The 21,934-nt window shown below is 37.0% G+C and overlaps 1 long non-coding RNA gene across 1 annotated transcript in view; it reads right to left on the bottom strand.

Moving 5' to 3' along the window:
- Positions 1 to 18,910: 18,910 nt before the first annotated feature.
- LOC120538976 overlaps positions 18,911 to 21,934 on the bottom strand; it is a 49,750-nt gene continuing 46,726 nt past the window's right edge. Inside the window, exon 3 of the long non-coding RNA XR_005635538.1 lies at positions 18,911 to 19,107. This is a non-coding gene — a long non-coding RNA (uncharacterized LOC120538976). The remainder of the gene's footprint in view (positions 19,108 to 21,934) is intronic.

Raw genomic sequence — 21,934 nt, 5'->3', positions numbered from 1 at the left:
GAATGTGGATCCTGATGCCCCAGTGCAGTGATGGGAATAATGAGCTGTAAAACTGGCCCTGTCCTTTGGATGAAATGTAAAACCAAGATCCTGACTCTCTGAGACCATAAATGATTCCTGGGCATTCTTCATAAAGAGCAAGGTAAATTCTGATAAATTGCCCTCCATGGCCTAATCATTCTGACCCCCTAAGCATTCCCTGTTTCTAATTGGCTAACTATCTCTCACTCCTTCACTGCCAAACAGCTGGCGCAAAATGGCTGCTGTCACATCATCCAAGAGAATGTTACACATTAGTGTTGGTTGAAGTGGCTCCCTATTCACTGTGTAAAGTGCACTGAGTAGTGTAAAAAGCGCTAATGTCAAGAATTATTATTATTAAAATTAATGTACGAGTTTTTGCTGTAATGTCTGAAAAAGATATTCCATAAAAACACACTTATAGTACAATGCAAATTAATTTCACTTAATATAGAAAATGTAAACATAAATTAAAAAAATATCAAATTTACGTACACTTCATAAAATTAAAAAAAGCAAATGAAGGGAAGAACCTCTCATTAAAAAGCCTTAAAATGTAGAGTAATGTCATATTTTGGTTTGTCTACCTGAAGCTAAAGCGTAGCAGAAGATAATTTCTGTTCTTTATTATTACCTCAGCAACTTTGTAGATAAATATTAGCCCATGATATATAATCCATCCCTGTGAGAGGTAATGGAAGCCTTCCAAACTAAACAGCTACTACACAAAAGCCTTATCTTATCGGTTTTGGGGGATAAATCATGATTGGGCAGATCACCCCCTGCCTGATTAAACTCTCCCCTGTCAGTTTGCAGGGTTGCTGCTTATTCTGTTTTGTGCCAGGGGAACACATTTCCATTATTCTCAGGGCCTCCATATCACCGAATAACATTTGTGGATTATTTAGGAGGTGTTAGGAAGTTTTCCAGCATTCAAACTGGAAACGGAGACGCTGGCCACTGACTGTTAAATTACACTAAAGGAGCCATGAAGCAAAAGTTCTGTGGATGTATCACAGGGTCAGGGCATTAATTAATTGTTTAAATGGATACTAATCTCTACAGAAGGTACATCTCAGGTGGTCTCACACAGCCCTTTGAGTCATTCAGTTCCTACTATCTAGCTTATAAAACATTCTTCACAATGTCTGGTTTTAATTTCCCTTTTTTAGAGAATGCTAAATGTTTATTTATAACTTTTACTGAATTTGTTTATTTTTGAGCTGTTTCTGGATTTATACTTTCTTGTTTTTACTTGATGGTTTTTATTACCTTGCTTGGTTCCTTTGCCATTTTGCATTAACGCGGATATAAAAAATCATTAACATTTCTTGCAAATGATGGCCATCATTTTCAGTTTCTTAGTAGTTAATATATATGTTACCGGTGTCACAGATGGCTGGTGTTCTTACCCAGCCGAGACGCCTAGAAGGACTGGAAGGTGACCTTTATGTCATCCCCATCATGAGGGGGCAACTGCCCTGGATCAGGAGAGGACCACGGGAGAGTAGTAAAGAGATTTTAACCCATTGGGACCAGTGGCCACCGCCAGGGGGCGCCTCAAGCCTCAGGGGACTCGGAAATAGTTACTTCCGCCACACTTGGCAAGATGGCAGAAGAGCCTGCCAGGGGTGCCCGGAGTGCTTCCTGGGCAAAGGGCAGCACTTCCACCACACCAGGAAGTGCTGCTGGTAGGACGTCATCAGCCACCTAGAGCATATCTGGGCGGGAATAAAAGGGACCGCCTTCCTACAATCGGGGAGCTTGAGTCGGGAGTATGAGCAGGACGAAGCCAAGGACTAAGAGAAAGAAGCTTATAGTGGTTATTACAGCTGTGTGCATTGTGTGTGGTGTTCAGGACTGTAATCCTGTGTTTACTGGTGATTAATAAACGTGTGTCTTTTTATAAAGATGTGGTTTCCGACTGGTGGTGTCCAGGCAAGTCTCACACTGGCATATAAAAGAAGTTAGATAGACAGGAGTAGACCATTCAATCCAGCAAGCTCCTTTGATTAACCAATAGCAAATTCTCCCAATGTCTCATCCGGATATGTTTTAAAATGCTAACAACTCAGTAGTTTATTTCATTTTCCCACAACTGAAATGTCTGTCAGCTTCAGTCTTATATAATGCTTTTCCTTAATTTTGCACTACTGTCATTGAGTATCTTGTTTATTACTTAGCTGAAAGAATTCTGCTGGACACATTTAATGATACCTTTGAGAATTTAGAAAACCCTGGATTAGCTCCCCTCACAATGCCCTTCGCTCAAAATTAAAGAGGTTAAAGTACAGTAGGACGTGACCTTTAGGCCTGTGATGCTCTTGGTTTCTCTCTACTAAACAGCTTTAAGTGTTGCTATGCCATTTTTTATCATGGAGATCAGAACAGCCAAACTACTCCAGACGCAGTCTCACTAGTGCTTTACACATTCTTAGTTTAACGCCCATTGATTTATACTCAACCGTTTTAACAATATTACCTTATTTGCTTTATGCTTCTGCACTTTCCTTAGCTGTTGAGAATGTTGTGTCAACATAAACCCTGTAAAGATGAGAATTGGGAGAGATTGTGAAGTGTTGCAGACCAACTAGGTTCCCCATTTACTTTAAACAAAAGTAAGGATAAAACCTCAAATGAAAATCATGGATGTCTCATGCCCTCTCCAAGACTGTGCCTACCAACTCTTAGTGGCTGGCTCTCTTTCTAGTAGAGTGACTTGTTTTCCATGGCTCTCCATAGTTGTTAATTCTGGGTGCTGTAATGAATGTAAACTTCTGGTGCTGCTGTTTATGTGTTGGGCTCAGAAGTGACGTCATAGTTCTTCTCGGGCCTCATCATCCAGTCAGAGAGTGAAAGAGAAGACATTAGCGACCATGGACCCTATGGCACTTGAAAAGGCAAGCTTATTGTGCTGGAGCTGTTTAGATGCTCCACATGTGCACACGTGCAACAACCCCTAAATCCTTTTCAGAGGTTGCTTCCTATAAGACAGAGTCATCTGTCTTGTTTTTATAATTAATGTTTCTTTTTCCTACATGTAACACTTTGCACTTTTCTACACTAGCTTTGATTTTCCAAGTCTTTCCCTAGTTCTGAAGATTATTCTGATCTTCTTGGATTATTTTTGCTGCTGTCCCATCAATTTTAAGGTCATCTGCAAGTTTGCTAACTATGCCATAAATAAGAAAAAGTAAGGGTCCAAGGTAAAACCCCTGATGGACTCCACCGATGACTTCATCCCATATCCGGCATTTACCTTTTATTTGTACTCTTTGTCTACTGCCAATTATTCTACTACAAGTTGATAAAATTGGTAGTCGATAAGCACAGAGTGGATTGGAAGATGAAACATACAGTAGTCAATAAATAAAGTGAGAATTTATATCCAGGCGAGGGCGCTCATCCCCAGGGATTTTTTTTTCCTGATGTAAAACAGACTAGAGCCAAAACCCATCCCTTTTGTAACCATGACGGAAATAATCAGATGAGAGAAATATGGTACAAAAAGAGATATATATATTTAACTTGCTTTAAAATGCAATTTCTGTCCCCAAAAATACAATGCATAATTCATTTATACATACATATCCAGGCCTGAGGGAAGCCAATAAAAAGTACAGTCAGTCTTCAGTAGGAGATGATCACAGCTATATGAATCGGTCCAGCAAGGTGGGGAGCAGCATTAGTCAGCTTCTGACTTCATGATGAACCCTCCTCATTATAACCACTCACATATTTACATATTTTCCAAGCATTGGCAACTTCCAACAGAGCTGTCCATGTTATTTTATGGACTATACCCATATAACACATTCCCCTGTTCTTATGGCTTCTCTTCTCGGTACTCAAATGCAGCACTTGGTACCACGGCCCACCTGCCAAGTTGTTTTGCCTGCCTAAGGTAAAGTCATCCCTGATGGATGATCGCAGGAATCGTGGGAAAGAGATTCCCTTTCATCGGATTGGCTGGCCCAGCACTGTTTCAGCTGTGGATTGGCCAAATGGGGGAGGCAGCTTGATGGATGATGTCTCCAGGACTCTAAACAAGTCCAAATCATATTATGTGATATCATCTACTGTTAAATTCTGCTCCGTACTTCTAAAATTTTTATTTTTATACTGTATTAAGGATTTGTTCTGTTCTGTGTATTGTACTGTATTGTACTGACCCCCTTTTTTTTGACACCCACAGCATGCCCAACCTACCTGTAAAGGGATCTCTCTTTGAACTGCCTTTCCCAAGGTTTCTTCCATTTTTTCCTCTACAAGGGTTTTATTGGGAGGTTTTTCTTGTCTTCTTAGAGAGTCAAGGCTGGGGGGCTGTCAAGAGGCAGAGGCTGTTAAAGCCCATTGTGGCACTTCTTGTGTGATTTTGGGCTATACAAAAAATAAATTGTATTGTATTGTATTGTGCAAACAGTATCTGGCTATTGTTTCAATGAACATCAGTATTTTAAAATAGCCTGCCTGGATTGTTTTTCACGTGTTTCTGTCCATCATCCTAGCCATTTTCACCCTGTCAGCTGCTGTGTGTGGCTTCAATAAAGGAATAATCTTTTATAAAATACTGTAATGTGTTTGTAATAAACCTTATACAGATCACAGTGGCATACTGAAAACCTTTGCCTACAGGATTTGATACCAAAAAGACATACGGTGTGATTTAAGGTTTCCATGTTTCCTAACAACAGGTCAATACATCATAGCAATGATTCACCAAAATGGTGGCATCTCTGCATTTTCAAAACTTAATAATAAATAAAAATAACAAGCCTCATACCTAAATATAAGTATAAAAGAAAGGTAAGATTGAATTATCCATGATTTAAATCTCTTGTAATTTCATCCCGAGTTTAAAAATTTTGAGCTTCAAAAGTTTTTCTGAAGCTCGAGTTGGTGCTTATGTAAATTTCTTGTCACTAGTAATCAGAATCTATAATTATTTTCTATTTGCAGAGTCATTTTCTTACAGCTGGCATTGTTTACCATTTTTGTTTTGTTCAGCAATGTCATTTAAGGCAGTGGGAGTCACAATTTTGGTGTCATTAAGACATTTGTCTGGGTTGCCAGGTGGTGTGCCCCCTGAAGTCGCATGACAGACATGGCAATACTTATGGCAGCATTACATGTGTTACATTTTAGAAGTTTGTGGATAGTCGGGGAAAGGTTCTTGCATTTATTAATAAAATGGTGGCAAAAAGAATGTCAGGTTTTTTTATTCTCCTATTTTGATGAACTCAACAGTGCAATTTGACGATTGCCTGACATTTGACTTACATTACACTTCCCTGACCTTCTGTCATATCACACTGCAGCAAAAATGTATAAAGCCTTTATTTTCAAAATGAATCTACAGTATGGGAACTATCAAAGGCTTTTTGGAATTCTACGTAAATACTGTTGTATGCGTTGCCTTTGTCAACGTCTCCAGCAGCATGCTCAAAAAAGTGTAACAGTGTTATATTCTGGAGTTTTCTCCAATAAGGTTATAGGCCTCTCCACAAAGAAACTAGGAAGAAGGCCAGAATCCTGCCTGACCTGCCTAGCAAACATTCACCTGATCTCAGCCAGGCCCCAAGGCAACCTGCTGGCTTCAGCTTGAGCAGGCCAAAAATGGAGGCACTGACAAAACAACTAAAATAAATTTCACAATTTATAATGAAAGCTCCATGTGAAGATGGTTAAACCATCAACCTTCACCTTGCATCAACAGAGCAAGCAAAGAATCTTTATAAAAATAAGACTTATTAAGAAACGATTTCAAAAATACGAAGAAGTGCTGGGAAGAGCAAATGGAGGAACAAAGGAGCTGCCTAAAAGACAATTCTAAAGCAAACAAGTCCAGTAATCAGCACCCATGAACAGAGCAGACAGAACAACAACATTTATTTACAGTATATAGCACATTTTCATACAACAGCGTTGCACACAGTGCTTTACAAGATAACAAAGAGAACGTTACAAGAAAAGAAAAACAATTAAGATTGGGCAATAATGTTAACGAATAAGTAACAACAAAACAAGGTAAGGTCAGAAAGAAAACAAGAAAATCCACAGAGAAAGCAAAAGTCACAAGCAACTTCTTTAAATGACAATGATTCACATTCTCCAAATGTTACTTTCAGTTTTTAAATAACTTGAAGGAGGGTCCAGAATTGAGAACGTCAGGGTAGACACATCTCTTGGGGCTCCACCCACAGAGAACATGGCACATAAGTACAGTTATAGAGACAGAATATAATTATCACATCACAAATAAACCAACACAAATAACAAAAAGATATAAGAAATATTCATTTTAAATTAACAAAAACAACAATAAAATATAAAATAAACATTATTTCAACCCATTACATAACACAGATTAGCTATTTGGGATCTCCCTCTTGTAAACCCATGTTGGCTGTTATTTAGAGTAACATTTTCATACATCTACTTTTCTAATTTATGGCATATTACAGTTTCCATACGTAATTATTCATGGTTAAGAAGACTTAATTGTTTGTAACTGCCAGGATCCATATTGTCTCCCTTCTTATAGATTGGAGTCACATTTGCAACTTTCCAGTCCTCAGGTACTTCTCCTATGTGGGCTGACTGTTTAAATATGCTTATTAAAGACTTATGAATTAGAATGTCTCATTTCTTTCAGTACAATGGGTAAAATCCCCCGGTCCAGGGGGTTTATTATTATTCAGTATACTGATGGCCTGAAGCACATCTGACTCTCCTATTTTAAGATCTGTAAATTATAAGTTAGTTTCAACTTCTGCCTGAGTATTACATTATTTCTTCTTTTTTAGATACCTGGGTAAAATATTGATTTACTTCATTTGCTACTTGCTTTTTATTCTGAATGACCCCCCCTTATGCTATTTGTATCTCTTATAAGCTGATTCAGACTTGAGTGGGCCTGGGCTGGGTGCTGTCAGGAGATTAGACTTTGATAAAGACACTTCTCCTGATCACTTACACTCACATTCCTCAGTCACAAGCATTATTTTTGTTAGAGGATTTGTTGACTATGCCAAGCAGACTTTGTATTTTCATTTCCATTAACATACATAAAAATGGGATCAAGTAAAATATTACTCTTACTGATTGGCAACACATAGGATATGCAGTACAGTGATGCTGCCTCACGGATTCGGTGTCCTGGATTTGAATCCTATGATTGGTTACTGTATGTATGGAGTTTCTGTGTTCTCAATTGAGTCTGCGTGAATTTTTGTCCCAGATCTCCAAACACAAGCTTGGCAGGTTACTTTTGGATTGGCTGTGTCCATGTGTGTGTGTGTGTGTGATAGATTGGCACTCTGTTCAGGGCTGTTTTGTGCCCAGTGTTATCAGGATTGACTTGAGAATTGGATTAAGTGGACAACTGACAATGTTTTGTTAAGAGTGGTACAGTGGTAACATTTTAGCACTGCCACCTTCCATGAAGGAAACCATGGTCAAAATTCCAACTTGCTCCTTGTGTGGAGTATATATGTCCTCCCAGTGCCTGCATGGGGTTGCGCCGGTTTCCTCTAACAGCCCAAAGACATTAATGTCAGGTGGATTGGCATTGCTACATTGGCTTCTGATGTGTGTGTGTGTGTGTTCACTCTGTGAGGGGCTGCCACACCATCTAGGGATTGTTCTTACTTTGTGCCCGATCCTTGCTACTCAGAATAAGTGGGTGTAAAAAATGGATGGATAACTATTACATTACTCATAGTGTGTAGCATTTAAAAATTTGTTTTCAGAACTGGGATGTTGAAATTATATGTTCAGTTTATATCAATGCAATTATAGGCCTTTGTTTTTACTCTTCGAAAATCATTAGAGGTTCACTCAAAACGCTGCTGTTATCTTCTTTGTATATCTTTTCACCATTCTAACTGGCCAGTGTCCATATTGTGCAGCTCAGCCACGGCTGTTCTCATTGCATTGCACAGTGTTATTACAATATTATAAGAGATTTGCATTCATCAGAGGTTGGTTTTCTATAATTCCTCCTCCACTGAATACTCTGAGCCTATCTAGTGATAGATTTGCTTCTCTTTCTGGTACTCTAAATCATTCTGTTCTAACATCATTAATTGTAAGAAAATATTAAATGTATGCATATGATTGATGTAGAATAATATGAACACTTACTAATTTCATAAAATCCAGAAACAATTAGTGCCCCAATCTATTACCTGTTTATGACACCTAAACCACAGCCTCACTGACATGTTTAGGAAATCTGAACAATTAGATGATCATTTACAGATGGCTAACCTGAATGGGTTTGATGTTTGCCTTCTAATATTTTCTCAAAGAAGAAATTAATTTCAAAGTGAGTGAGTGCCCAGGCCATTCAAAATTAGAGAATCTGAAATAGCTCATAGAGTTTCAATGCCTGAGGAAGCATTTGACACATTGCTGTCAAATGAATAGGAGGTAAAAGGGACTTAAAATTAAACAAAACGTCATGGAGCAGCATCAGACCATCAAACTGGTACACCTGGAGTATTTGTTCATTTGAATTTTAGGTTTTAATGGAGTTATGTATTCTTTTATTATGAATGAACCTTACTATTGGCAGATAGAATTTATAGATGTTTCTGTGTTTATCTCAAAAACATACACAGTATCATTTTATCTTTTAATAAATGTGGATCACTTAAAAAGGGAAAAATATGTGTAAAAATCATAGTGGGAGATACCACTGAGATAATTAAATGCTGTTGTATGTGTAGTACACATAATAACAGTTCTTGAATTAAGTGCACTTCTCACTTAGCATCCAACACAAAAACAGTAATCAATGTAACAAGCATTAACCGGGTTTATCCCTATTTTTCTTTTCTTTACTTTCATACCACTCATTTTATAGAGAACAGGATTTCAGCTTTAACAAATAAGACCGGTCCATTTTAAATAGGCCACACTGATGTGGATGCGATCATTGTTTTCGGAATAGAAAAAAAACAGTTTAGGCATGTTAGAGTAAGGCAGAAAAAGGTATGATCTCACTAAAACGGGAAAGAAAACACACTACTGGCATGCAAGTTAAGAAGCTTTTGAAAAAATTCTTCATTTTTCATAGATTCAAGGGCAGTGACAACTAGAGTAACCAGCAGGGGGCCCTACCTGTGCTGATGTTCACTATACACACTGTACCCAGGCTTCACTAATGTGTGCTTTTCTTACCAAATTCGAACATTTCTAAAAGCATTTGTTGTGTGCGTTTTTTGTGTTATTGTCAAAATGTACATACAGCCACCTAAACCCCAAAACATCACTACCAAATTATCGCAGCGGTAAAACTCCAAGATCGAATGTCAACAGTGTAAATCAACAGGCTGGTCCACTTCACCATTAGGTAGGTTTGCAGCTGTCATTGAGTTGGAAATATTTCTAGTACCCCATCCGTGCCAACTCCATCTGTACCACCGCCTTCATTCCAGTTAACCTCCAAAGCTTCTGCATTGTGACTCACAATGTGCCACGTCATGCAAACCACCACAAAGGACTAAGGCAATAGCACTTAGCTCCTTTGTCTGTTAACTTTTATTAACAGGCCAAAATATTGAAAAAGAAAACACAAAACATTCCCAAGTTCTGTCCGTTCAAGTCCACCACTCACAGTTATACTCAATGAACACTGACACAGAATGCTAATTTTCAACTCAATGCCAGTTTCCTTATAGCATTAATTGTATATGTAATCATGCATCGCTCAACAAAAAGCATGTCAGCAGTAAAAAAAGAAAAAGACAGCATAAAAGGAAAGTAAATAATTTAACACAAAAAAGATGAATTTCCAAGTTCTGTCCATATAAGACCTATTAATAAAAACGAAATGTGAAAAGGCCTCTCAACAGTCACATTAACACATAACCAAAATTAATACGAAATCCTTCAAAACAACTGTACATTTACTCACAGAAATAAAATTAATAAAGTGATTTAAAATATTTTAATGAATTCCAGTATACATAGTTATACATCATCCATCCATTTCCAACCCACTATATCCTAATTACAGGGTCACGGGGGGTCTGCTGGAGCCAATCCCAGCCAACACAGGGCGCAAGGCAGGAAACAAACCCCGGGCAGGGCTCCAGCCAACCGCAGCATAGTTACAGTATACTCAATAAACTCAATGAACACTGGGAGAGGCTCACACTGATGATGTAACATAAAAGAAGGAAGACATTAGGAAAACAGAACAGGAAAACATACAGCTTGATGGATATTATCAGGATTTGGTGAAGCTCTAAATGACTAAAATTTTAATTCTGCACACCTATTGCACAGACTTTGCCTAGTAGTAGTAATGTTCACAGATACTGGGTAGCACAGCCAATCTGGTATTACCCAGTACAGCTCTGGCACTGATAGGGGAGTTCTTCATTGGCAGGACTTTGATTGGCTGCTAATTTCATAAGCCCTTCTGACACGTTACCTGAAAATATCACTGGCCTTGAGCTTAAAAGTCCTTTCTAATAAGTGGCCTAATGAGCTTGGAGTTGAGAGTGGGGAAAGACAGACAAGAGCCTGCCTGGCAGTGAGGATGGGAGTAAAACATACAGTATAACTAACATATTATTAAATGGTCACATTCTTAATTTCATTAAAATGAGCACAGAGCACAGCTATAGCGTTTTTAGTGTCAGTATCTGAGGCAAAGCTTATTAATATATCTGCTATTTTGAATCAGAGAGCATGTCACATTTAACAACTGCAGCTGCTGGATCTTATTACCTTGAGGATGTCAGATTACTTGATTTATAATTGCAGGGGATTTCGGATTACAAGACCCCTTTACAACTTCAAAGGTTCATATGTCCTATGGCACATTTTGGTAACCAGCCATCACAGAGCATCTTTTTTCTTTCTCCACTCTGCCTTCTAACATGTTACTATATAACACTACGGAGTACTAGGAATTAGTCACTGGGGATGTCACATCATGTGACTAGTATCAATGGGTGAGTGCCATGACCAGGATTAAGCATTCCCAAGATGCATTGTAAAGAACATTAGAACAGGCTGGATAGGAACAAGCCGTTCATCACAACAAAGCTTGTCAATCCACTTAATTCTTCTAAAAACATCAAGTCTAGTTTTAAAAGTCCTTAAGCTTATTCCAAGTATCTATGGTCCCCTGTGTAAAGAAAAACCTCCTATGTTTGTGTGAAACTTACCTTTAACAAGTTTCCAATTTTGTCCCAGTATTCTTAATGAACTCTGAATGATTTTATAATAACAGTCTTGACCCACTGTGCTAATTACCTTCATCATTTTAAAGACTTCAGTCATGTCTCCTCTTAATCTTCTTTTGCCTAAACTGAAAAGGCTCAGCTCTTTTAATCTTTCCTCATAATTCATCCCCTGCAGCCCTGGAATCAGCCTAGTCGCTCTTCTCTGGGCTTTTTCTAGCACTGCTATGTCCTTTTTGTAGCATGGAGACAAAACTGTACACAGTACTCCAGATGAGGCCTCACCAGCTTGAGCATCACCTCCTTGGGCTTGAACTCTACAAATCATGCTATATAAAATAATATTCTGTTTGCCTTCTTAATGGATTCTAAACACTGTCTGGAAGTTAATAGTGACAAGTCCACTACAGCTTCTACATCCTTCTCATAACGTGTACTTTCAATTTTCAGACCACCCATTGTATATTCAAACCTAACATTTTTACTTCCTACATGTAATACTTTACATTTACTGACATTAAATTTCAGCTGCCACAAATCTGCCCAGGACTGGACATGCTGTCTAAGTCCCTCTGTAATAATTTAATTGATTTCAGATTATATGTCAATCCATCTAACTTGGTATCATTTGCAAATGTAACCAGCTTGTTACTTATAATCTCATTTAGATCATATATAAATATTTAAAATAACACCACTCTTAACGTCAGCCAGGTCTGATAGGGGTCCTTGCATCATCTATAAACAACACCGTGAACTCCCACTTCTTTTAGTTTGATGCCCACATTCACATGTGGCACCTTATCAAATGCTTTCTGAAAGTCCAGATAAATAATACTAAATGCTCCAGTCTGATCATATTATTTTGTTGCTTCCTCATAGAATTACATCATGTTGGTAAAACACGACCTTCCTCTTCTGAACCCATGTTGACTGTTCAGTAAAACTCCTGTTCTTGCCATGTCTTACTCAATCTTATCCTTAATAATTCCTTCCATGCATTTTCCTATGATCTATGTTGAGTTTACTGGCCTGTGGTTGCTTGGATCTGCCAGTCACCCTTTTCACATAACTTGACAATATTTGCCATTTTCCAGTCCTTTGGAATATCCCCAGTGTGATGTGACTTCCTAAAATATACTTCAAAGGTTTATATATGCACTCACTAACCTCCTTAAGAACTCAAGGGTAAATATTATCTGGTCCTGGAGATTTGTTTGATTTCAGCCTATTTAATCTAAGTAGTACTTCTCCCTCTACAATTTCCAAATCAATCAGTACCTCCTTAGTACTCCTTTTTACCATGTCTTCTTAAAGTGATTAAATGTCGGTAGACTTGAAGAAGATCAACTTGTCACAGTAAGCCCATTTGTTGAAGTAGGAACTTAGATGAATTTTGTTTTTGGCGAGATTGATAAGTGGAAAAAATGTCAGCAGACAGACCAAAGCTGACTAATGGAGAAAACATAGAGACCTGTAGAGAGACTTGTAGGCCAATACAATAGTTTCCTATAGGATCTCAGTTTCAATTAGAAGCCAGCAAAAGGAGGGAAGCAGAAGTACAATGCAGGTTAAATAAAGAACAAACTATACCAATCAAGCAAGTCATTCTAGGGAAATTGGTCAGATCCAGTAGCAGTTGCTGGATCTTCAAACAGGAGAGAGATTCAATAGTCTAGCAGAGGGAACAAGAATCTGAATTTGAGTTGTTTGGCATACATGATAAGGATGGGTTGGATTCTGTGAATATTCTGGAAAACAAAATGGCAGGACTGGGTAAACAAAGAAATTGTGGATAAAATGAAAGGGAATCATGTTGCCCAATACTGTACACGATTTCCGACAATTAGCTGATGGCATGAGGATGATGTCACCAGGATGTTTATTCATTCATGATGGCAAGTTGAGAATAAGAGATCTGAGATGATACATGTGGGAAGGAAATGAAATGAAGGCCTGTGTAAACGTAGTAAAGGAAGCCATGAGAAGAAATTATAGTGTCTAGAGAATGACAGAGCTAAAGGCCTTGTGCTGAGTTAGACTGCGACACATGTAAAGACCCATTGGAAAGGCAGGTCCAGCACAATTCACAGACATCAACAAAACTAGCAAACATTTAATTTGGATGTTATGCTCCCTTATTCCAATGTAGGGTCTTAAATACACAAAAATAAATTGCTTTCTTCACTGACATCATTGGATGATTGCTTTACCCTTAATTGCATTTGCTAAGGCTCTATCTTGCTTTTCTGAAGGGCTCTATGAGGTACCATAGTTACCTACAGAGAATTTCTTTTCTCTCTCTTGTCCTACATTTTTTGATTATTACTGGTTATTCATTACTTTTCTTTAAATATTTAACAAACATGTATATTTGGATAAAAAGATATATTGTATGTGTGCCCCCCAGGAAGCAAAAATAAGTAATGCTTACGGTAAGGTCTTTGCACAGAACTGAGCTTTTTATGATCAGTTCTTACCTTGCCCCCACAAGTCTGACTGGGATAAAGTGGGTCTAGAAAAGAGATGGGCGGATGGATGTATTATTATCTTTTTTATTCTCCCAGTGAGGCCGTGAAGCCCCATAGAGCTGCTGAAAGGATTTGGATTCCTGCCAGACAGGCTGAGCAGACATAACTGCCAAATCAAATACAGAACCTCCAATAATTAATTGTATCTGAAAAAAACAAGAGTGCTTTATTTGTAACATTTAGTTATTCACCTGGATGGCACAGCAGGTAGAGTTGAGCCTTGTAGTAATTTAGTCTTGGATTCAACTCCAGGTAGAGGTGACTTCTCTATAAAGTTTGTGGATAATTAGGTGACATTAAAGTGGACTGCACTTTCTAAATTGCTGAGGTGCTGCGGTGTTATTTGTGTGTACTGCATGGACTGGAGGACCATCCTGGTTGAGTTACTTTCTTGCATCTGTTACAGGCAGGCTGAACCAGATAGTGGATAGATGGAAATATGGAGGGGTGAACGTATAATTTCAACTTCACATATACTCTTCGTGAAATTTATGGGCATAGAATAAGGGCCTGATTGATAGAAAGCAAGAAGATCACCAAAATCAATATGAAATAAAATGTCCATCTGTCTGTCTATATGTTCCCTATACAATCCCACACCCTTTGACAGATTTGAACCAAACTATCCATAGCTGCTCACTAGGACCATACGGACAAGATAGTGTACTTTGAAAGCCAAAATTTTGGCCTAGGAGTTCCAGTGTTGTTGTTGTTGTTTTTTTTTTCTGTGTCCTACGGTCTGCACACCAGTGTCACCTGCTGGCCCAGAGCAAGTGAAACATCCAAACCAGCAGACAAAATGACCTGGGCTTAACATTATTTACTTGGGTAACACCGCATGCTTCTTCTATCTACTGTAATGTAAAAAGAAGCATTGTGCACTTTTACAGAGTGGTGTTGGGTGAGGCTAGATTGGAAGCGGAAGTGCAGCACACCACAAAGGAAAATCAAAGGGTTGTTGTTTGACTCCTGCTTTGTCTGCTTTTTTCCATAATTTAAACACTATGAACTGTCTGCCTTGAGCTAAGAGGACAAGTCAGACATGAGAGCGTGCATGGTAACAAAAGAATAAGGAGTTCCCGCAATCTGGAATCCAAAAAGAACAACTTCTTGACTCACAAGAGTAGAGACATTAACAGAGAGGCAGTGTGCATGATGGATGGAACAGCCAGCAATAACAACTGGTCACCATTTAAGAAAAACACATAAATCTTTGCTTTCTTTCCTTAACCTATTCTACAAATACTTCTGTTTGTATATATATTTATATGAAGGAATAAAGTGGCAAAATAAAAGAATGAATAGCATTTTTATTATTCATTTTAAAGAGTAATTGATATTGAGACAGGTAATTAATAGATATATTGTATGTACTGTATGCCCTACAGGAGGCAAACAAATAAGTAATGTTTATGGTAAGGTCTTTGCATGGAACCAATCAGTTCTTCTCTTGCCGCTACAACTGCAGGGAAACCTAAGCAGAACTAAAAAAAACACATCCCTAAACTAGCTTTTTCTGACCCATAAATTATGACAGATGTGTGTGCCAGCTGCTTGTACAGTGTGAATTAAAGGATGAAGTTATCTCTACTTTACTTATGCTTGTTCCTCTAATGGCATGGGACATGAGTTGAATCTTCAGCCAATTTCTTTTGCTCAGGGCATGCTATAGTAGTCGCTTTATGATAATCTTCCTATCTTTCCTCATGCCATATGAACTTTGCTTTTGTCTACACTTTGCTTTTTTATAATGTGGCCCACATACCGTTTTTTTCTGGTCATTTCCTTTGCATACGGCTTGTCTGTAGCCACACCTCCTGATTTCAGTTGCATGGCAACTACAATTATCTGGCAGTCACCTCAAGCCATCTTGCCTATCTGCTGTGTATTTAAACAGGCATCTGACCATCACTCATTGGGTCTTCCATTTATTTAGCATCTGTGGCCTTTCTAATCTTTGTTGTCTCTTCTTTTGTTTGTTTTTGATCTTCACCATGTCTGTTGTCTATGCCTTCCTTAATGATTATATTTAAGTTTTGCATGTTTGAATTTTCACATATATGTCTGTGTATTTTTTACATGGTTGTTTGCTATATTTGTTCTCTTTTACTTATCAGCTGTTGAGTTATATTATTGTTTGAACAAGTCTCCTTATTCTAAACTCAATGTTGTGAGAAGGTGATTTCGATTGAAAGTGCGCTATGACAGAAGGTGGGAGTGTTGAAAACTGGTGTGTTACTCTTTTCTGCTTTTCTTATAGGTAGGGGTGTACAAATTGATTATTTTTCAACTGACAGCCCATTGTGAGAGGCCAATGCAAGTTTAGGGTATAACCTTGGTAGCCCACTTCATTCACATAATAATGAGGCATTGCCCCATTAATCTACTCAGCCCCCTCTCCATGCTGTAAGATGTGCTGAGGTTCTGATGCAAGAAAAGAGTGGAGAGCAGATGGCTTTAGGTGAAATTTTCAACTTTTTTGCTTGTGAAGTCACATGTGGAAAGATGTAAAGCCAAACCATATTTTAATCATTGCTCATTTTTTCTGCATTGTGCACAATGCTTCAGTAACAACACTTTGAAATAGTAAACAGGGAAAGCAAAAAAAGGCATTGCTTACACCACATCCAGTTAGCTAACTCTGCTTGTTATAACAAGAGCAGGAAAAAGTCTCTGTTTAAGTTTGTCCTCGATCATGATTTATAAAAGGGGTGTTTAATTAAGGAAATTGATTTCTTCATTGCAAAGTTGTGCTTTCTCATCTGTAATTACATTAATGGTGGGTGTGAACTGTGAACCATTGATGTCAACATGACATAGTGCATCAACGACTGTCCAATCACATATCTGTTATGATAAAAAAAATCTTGGGAGGAGACGTGACTTTTGGAAGAGACTTTTTTGAAGGAAGTCCCATGAGACGGAGACTTTTACCATGAAATTCTTTCAAGTCACGCCATACTTACAACTTTTGAAAGCAAGTCACGTAAGACAGACTTTTGCCATGAAATTCTTTCAAGTCATGCCGTACTTACAACTATTTTCAAACAAGACTACGGTCATCAGGTGCATTCCATCACTTAACCTGGACAGACAACAATCCATTAAAGGGCTTACTTATGAACACACAAACACACACACACTTATGAAGATACAGTTCAGAATCACCCATTCATCTAAATATGGCAGTGAGAAATGATGAAGTCAAACAAATTTAAAAAAAAAATTTTTGATCGGTTACACAGCAAATTGATTAAATGTATATCAATAGACTATGCTAAAGCAGTTGGTGGTGATCGTGCGGAAGATGAAAACATCATCTTACAATATCCCATAGAAAATCTACAACTATTAACACCGTCCTGTCTTCCACCGGCCGAATTACTATTGAAAGAAGGATGTATCGTAACTTTATTTCGTAATTTATGTATGAGTGATGGACTATGAAATAGAACAATATTAGTTTTATTAAAAATTGGTCAAACAATTCTAATATGTAAAATTTTAACAGGCGACAAGAAAGGTAATATAGTACATATTCCGTGAATAACATTAGACACAAAGGAGATCTTGATATTAAAACGTTTACAGTTTCCTGTGAGAATAGCTCTTGCTATGACAATTAACACATCACAGGGACAAACATTCAAAAAAGTTGGTTTATTTATTAGAGAGAAAGAAACGATATTTACTCACGAGCAGTTATATGTTGCGCCGTCACAATGTAAATCCAAACACGGAATCAAAATTCAATGCAATCTTGAAGAAAAGTTAATTGCAAATATTGTTTTAACTGAAATTTTAAAGTAAAAGTTAAAATAATGCATATGCAACAATTCCCATGAAAATAACAATCTCTTTAAATTGTATATCCGGTTAATCAAACCCAGGGGTTGGCGAGCGAAGCGAGCAGGGGTCGGAGCCCCCTAGTTGGGAGTGTCTCGGGTACTGAGAGCTGCATCCCGGAAAAATCGGAAAGCAACCAATTAAAGGTGAGCCTCAGGTCACTCACTTGCCAAAAGTTAATGGACAAAGATTCTAACTTGGCTGGTGCCCTTCACTCAGGAAATATAGGTATTCACACAGAAATTAAACAAATGAAGTCTGAAGCAATTTTTAATGGATGTTAACATGCACAGACGCCAGGCACATTGTGCAAACAAACAAATTTATTTCATGATTATTTTATAGTGCCTAATTAATTTAAGTGGAATTTTAAAAATATTTGGAGAGGGGCAGTGCCCCAGCATCCGGCATTACTAACTGCCACTGTGAATTACTTTACTAAATATTACAAATAGAGCAATGTGTTAATGAAGTCATTAGTTAAAAAGACAAAACGTACACAGGAAAACTACAAGACCTGATGAAACACCCAGGAGCGTTATTACCCTCATTTTGTTTGCATCCATTTCTTCTTCCTTATTCAAGAAAGCTAAAATTCCATTTTTCACTGCTTTTGCATTTATTAACATTTGCTTTTTTTATGTGTACCCAAGATGAAATAAAATGTCATTGTTATCAATAATGCCACTTTTATCAATATCCTTTAATTATATGGAAGGAAATGTTTGTTACAGAGAAAGTTTTCACACCAAAGCAAACATACTCTCAAAACTACTCAAATCAGATCAGGATCATGAGATTGTGGGTTCAATGCAAGGACCACCCATAAACAGATATCAGTCCATTGCTTGCTCATGCATACAGCCACATTGCGTTAATTCAGAATTGTCAGTTAATCAAATTAGAGATGTGGTAGGGAAACTAAAGTACTGTACATGGAGATTGTAAGACCTGGGAGAAACTGTAGACGTCACACAGACAACAGCTGGGTATGGGATTCATTTTTAGGATTCTTGATCAGTGTAGCAGTAGTTGTAGTGCAGGCAATATACAGTACCTATATATATATATATATATATATATATATATATATATATATATATATATATATATATATATATATATATATATGTAACTAAATAAATAAATAGATAAATAAATTTAAAAAATAAATAAATATATGACTAAAGTTATCAATAGAAAACCAATGCAAATTATTCGGGTCATCCTAGGAATAACAGGTTCAAAACAGAGAGAATTTTTGGGTGCCAACACAGCCATTCCTGTTTACTTCTTAGTCCAAACAAAAACAAATGCACAATGGCGTAAAAGGAAACAAAAACTATCACCACAAAAATAAGGTGGTTGCAATCAATAAAGCATTCTGGTCTACCTTTGGAAAGTCTCAGAGCTCCTTAGCCCTGCTTGTTCTTGTTGTGGTTGTGTTTTTATAGCCCAGGGACTAAAAGGGGCTTAGTCAGTTACCCTCTTTGGGTGTTTTTTTTGTACTGTGGAAAAAGAAAAAGACAAGACAGTTTAGTGCCCCCTCTTGGCCCAGGGTGGTATCACATATTGGAGAAGAACTTGGAGGATGATCCTCTGACACGTATGAGTGACATTACTGAGGTTTGTGCTATACTTTATAAATATTCATATTATATTGTGATAATATCAAGATTACAGAATCCCGAAAAAAGAGACTAAAGCACTGCAAATTGCACATTAATGATAAAATTAATGTGATGGTTTTATTCCATTGAAATGTGGCAGATACAAAACCAGAGAATGCAAGTCTGGATGTACACACGTCAGTCAGAGCAAATTATCAATTATATAGAAACCATTAAAACAAAAGCATCCAAAATGCATGTATTCTTGTCAGCAAAGAATCCTGATAAAAGTCCTGCAGGCCCATTGTGGTTGTTTCTGTGTCATCCTGTAATACCAGAGATTACAAAACTGGGTTTGCTAATTTATTTTGGAATGTAGGAAGTATGTTTTCTATATTAAACGGAAATCGTTTAGTGTTTTCACGTTCATTTTTAAGACTTATCATCATCACACCTTTCATACCACTTTTACTTTTAAAAAGTTTATTTATTTACAAAAATATGCATTCCATGGAAAGTATTATAACAATCAAACAGTGCTATAGCCAAAAAAGAAAAAACAATCACTCCAATAAGAAATATGACCAGCACCATATGTCATATGTCATGGAATGAGTTAAGATTTGTTATTCTAAAACCAAAGTAAAAATGTCACTCTTGCACACAATGGTGAACTTCTGCCGATTATACAATGCCCACCACGGACTGCCTTTGCATATACAACACTGATTATTTGTGGCAATGTCTTGCTATATAAATTGTTTTCTCTACAGTTGATCCTTTACAATGGCAGCACAACTTATTTAAAACCTCACTCTTGTGAATATATAATTTAGAAAAACATTTTTGCTCTATTTGAGGATGGCATATTAATGATAAAATGAAAGCAGTGAATGGTATTGTACAGTACAAAATTGATTAAGTTAACAAACAAAACTGAATGAATCTCACTCATTCAACACTGTGTGTGTGTGAGGCTTTATCTGCAGCTTCTCATGTCTGTTTGGTGCTGGTCCAGTTAGCTATTGATGGAGCTCTACAAAAGGTGTTTGAAGTTTTTCTGATAAAATCCTGTTCTTTACTCTTCTTTTCCCAAAAATTCAGTCCACCTCAGAACCTGCAGCCACAACAAGTAACTCACTTCATCTGTCCCAGTTCATTGCTTCATTTATTAGCTGCCATTTACTTATTTTTTCAAATTTATTAATTTAGTGTTAAGTTGTGTATGGTATTACTTTTGATTTAAAAGTTAAGACACTGTATTAAGGAAAGCATTAGTGACATTTGATCCACCATAACTACTTATGGGAGCTGTACATTTTTTTTACAACACTTACATTGTATGGTGGGGACGTCTTGTTATGCATTTCTGAAGCGTATGTCCGTTGATACTTTGTCTGATAGCAACTTCACTTTATAGAAATTTCCTGTTACATTTATCAGCAGTTGTCAGCTGGCCATATCAATTATGTTAACAGGACTTTATATTGATGTCCTTTTATGTTAATCATTGAGATTAATTTTCATTTTAGTGTTTATTTTAACTTGAAATGGGTGTTTATGTATGCAGTTGTATTTGGTTAGTACTTCAATGTTAATCATATTATAGATCTAAATGTGTACTAAGTGAATATCACTCTGTAAGAAATAATTAAATTGAAAAAGGAAAATTAGGATTCCACTTTCCTAATTACTTATATTAAAAAGTAATTTTGAACTAGACAGATACAAGTTACTGACAACATGCTTTCATAAATGGCCAGCACAAGCTATCAGAACTGCTTCAGTGTGCCCAGATTCTAAAAGTGTTTAGAACTGTACTGGTGAGAACCATCATAGTTAGGTCATCAGCAGTTTCATCACTTGGTGAGTCTATAAATCTGTTAACTCATGATGGCAAGTGGTCCAAAATGTTTTAAGTGGCATCACCACTGCTAGCTCTGCATATAGAAACCTGCAGACCATAAAGAGGAGCCATACAGCAAGACTGCCAAAGAAAAATATGCACAGACGGAAAACATTGGCAGGTTCTTTTTCATTTCACATTTATCTGAAAAGATCAAATCTTTGTTATAAGAGTGGAAAAAGAGATTATTACTTAACAGCAGTATAAAGACATACTGAAAAGTGTAGCTTTCTATTTAACCTACCAGCCTAACAGATAGTTACAGTGATGGTGACAACAATATCAAAATTTTATCATAGCTCCATTTAAAAAACAAAAAAAAAACCATTAAATTTACATGTGCAATAAAAGACTATCCTAATATAAGCATAAAAGTAATCAAAAGTATAATAAATATTTAACCATAATTCCAGTTTACTGTACCCTAGTCTTCCTATGCAAAGAACTCAATCTAACCCTCTAATCAATGCACAATATCGAGAGTTTATCCCGTGAGTGTCCAACGATAGAGAATTTTTTAAATATGCTTGTACTGGGAGCGAATATGAAAAGTGTAATTATTCAAGTCAAAGGTAGTGCTGAACAATGGAGGATGAAAGTTTCAGTGTTTAAACACAAGATTTAATGAAAGCCCATTTAACGCTCAAACTTTGAATTCAATCACCCTTTAATAATGCATTTAAATCCTAAAGTTTCAGTTCTGTTGCTGTATTGATCATTTAAATTTAATTTTGTTGCTTTTGTGTGTCTTATGTGATACCAGTTTTAAGATTATTTTTATTATTATTTCAGCTGTTGTTATTGTTGGATCATTATTTA

Source organism: Polypterus senegalus, chromosome 11 (genome assembly GCF_016835505.1).
Source record: "Polypterus senegalus isolate Bchr_013 chromosome 11, ASM1683550v1, whole genome shotgun sequence".
In the NCBI taxonomy this organism is placed as follows: Eukaryota; Metazoa; Chordata; class Cladistia; order Polypteriformes; family Polypteridae; genus Polypterus; species Polypterus senegalus.
Note: the sequence above shows the minus strand (reverse complement) of the source record. Positions and strands in the feature narration are given on the sequence as shown.